Consider the following 2,500-nt stretch of genomic DNA (forward strand, 5'->3'; position numbering starts at 1 on the left):
GCTCCGATGTGGGAGGGCAGTTGGCCTAAAACGTAGTCCACCGCAAAGTTGAACAGGAGGGGGGAGAGGGGATCGCCCTGGCGAACGCCCCGTGCTGGCTGCACAGACACGCCCACGCCGGCGCCGTCCGCTATCACTGTCGTGCTGCCCTCGTAGCACCGCTCGACATACTCGACAAAACAATCCGGCAGGCCATGCGCCTTCAGCACGGGGCGAAGGGCAGCATGATCTACCGAATCGAATGCCTTAGATACGTCGATCGATGCCACAAAGACAGAGCGGCAGGAGCGAACTGCGTCGGTGAGAGCAGTGTCCAAGATGAAGGTATTTTCCAACATCCCATCCCGAGGGATGAATGCCCGCTGACGTTCGTCCACAGCACATGCGCGCATCAGGCGTGACGCGAGAACCTTGTGAAAGGTCCGCGCCAACACCGAGCAGACCGTAATGGGGCGAAAGTCAGCGGGGGATGTTGGTGCAGCCGTCTTCGGGAGAAGGGACGTTCGCGCGCGAAGCAGGCGTTCCGGAAGGGCGCGGGCCAGAAGGAAGAGATTCATCACTTTCACCAGGACTTCGTGCGGCAGGCGCCGCAACTCCGCTGGGGTAAGGCCGTCCGGCCCGGCTGCTGATCCCCTGGGCGGCAACGCGGCGGCGACCTCCTCATGTGTGACCGGCCCCCATAGGCACTCGGGAGCGACAGGCTCCGAGTGCGGGAGGAGGCGGTCACGAATGAAGCCCGCGGTGGAGATGGGCTTCTTGGTGAAGAGGTCCGCCCAGAAGTCCAGCAGACCAGGGATGGCAGGTGGCGGCTGGAGCAGGGTGCCATCCAAGAGGCCGCGCACGCAACGTGCACGCGACCGTCGGAAGGCATCCTGCGTTCTCGCGTACTCCCAGCGGCGCCGCTTGCGCTTCTGCGTCGGCGGCGCGGCAGGCGGCCGCTTCGATGGTTGGCGCGGCCGCTGTGTCCTGGTGATCGATCTCTCCCCTCTGGACCCGACCGACGCAAGGGCATCCGGGAGCATGCCCAGGATGACATCGGGCGGCGTGCCCCGCCCCAGACCTATGACACGATCCAGGGCAGAGAAACGCTGGGCGGAAGCGGGTAGCCCCGCCAGATGCTCCCAGATGGCGGCGTCAGTCGGCCCCTCCGGTCATAGTTACTCCCGCCGTTTACCCGCGCTTGCTTGAATTTCTTCACGTTGACATTCAGAGCACTGGGCAGAAATCACATTGCGTCAACACCCGCTAGGGCCATCGCAATGCTTTGTTTTAATTAGACAGTCGGATTCCCCCAGTCCGTGCCAGTTCTGAGTTGATCGTTGAATGGCGGCCGAAGAGAATCCGCGCACCCGCGCGCCCCCGGAGGAGCACGCTAAGGCGGACGCGGCCTCGCAGCAAGGAAGATCCGTGGGAGGCCAAGGCACGGGACCGAGCTCGGATCCTGCACGCAGGTTGAAGCACCGGGGCGCGAACGCCGCGCAGGCGCGCGCATCCTGCACCGCCGGCCAGCACGAGGCCGACCAACGGCGAGAGCAGACCACGCCCGCGCTAAACGCCCGCACTTACCGGCACCCCTACGGCACTCACCTCGCCCAGGCCCGGCACGTTAGCGCTGACCCACTTCCCGACCAAGCCCGACACGCCCCGATCCTCAGAGCCAATCCTTATCCCGAAGTTACGGATCCAATTTGCCGACTTCCCTTACCTACATTATTCTATCGACTAGAGGCTCTTCACCTTGGAGACCTGCTGCGGATATGGGTACGAACCGGCGCGACACCTCCACGTGGCCCTCTCCCGGATTTTCAAGGTCCGAGGGGAAGATCGGGACACCGCCGCAACTGCGGTGCTCTTCGCGTTCCAAACCCTATCTCCCTGCTAGAGGATTCCAGGGAACTCGAACGCTCATGCAGAAAAGAAAACTCTTCCCCGATCTCCCGACGGCGTCTCCGGGTCCTTTTGGGTTACCCCGACGAGCATCTCTAAAAGAGGGGCCCGACTTGTATCGGTTCCGCTGCCGGGTTCCGGAATAGGAACCGGATTCCCTTTCGCCCAACGGGGGCCAGCACAAAGTGCATCATGCTATGACGGCCCCCATCAACATCGGATTTCTCCTAGGGCTTAGGATCGACTGACTCGTGTGCAACGGCTGTTCACACGAAACCCTTCTCCGCGTCAGCCCTCCAGGGCCTCGCTGGAGTATTTGCTACTACCACCAAGATCTGCACCGACGGCGGCTCCAGGCAGGCTCACGCCCAGACCCTTCTGCGCCCACCGCCGCGACCCTCCTACTCGTCAGGGCTTCGCGGCCGGCCGCAAGGACCGGCCATGACTGCCAGACTGACGGCCGAGTATAGGCACGACGCTTCAGCGCCATCCATTTTCAGGGCTAGTTGCTTCGGCAGGTGAGTTGTTACACACTCCTTAGCGGATTCCGACTTCCATGGCCACCGTCCTGCTGTCTTAAGCAACCAACGCCTTTCATGGTTTCCCATGAGCG

The 2,500-nt window shown here is 62.8% G+C and overlaps 1 pseudogene; it reads right to left on the minus strand.

The window, feature by feature from the left end:
* The window catches only part of LOC126435569 (large subunit ribosomal RNA), a 7,120-nt pseudogene that overhangs the window by 3,095 nt on the left and 1,525 nt on the right, over positions 1-2,500 (minus strand).

This window comes from Schistocerca serialis, unplaced genomic scaffold (genome assembly GCF_023864345.2).
Source record: "Schistocerca serialis cubense isolate TAMUIC-IGC-003099 unplaced genomic scaffold, iqSchSeri2.2 HiC_scaffold_1211, whole genome shotgun sequence".
Taxonomy (NCBI): domain Eukaryota; kingdom Metazoa; phylum Arthropoda; class Insecta; order Orthoptera; family Acrididae; genus Schistocerca; species Schistocerca serialis.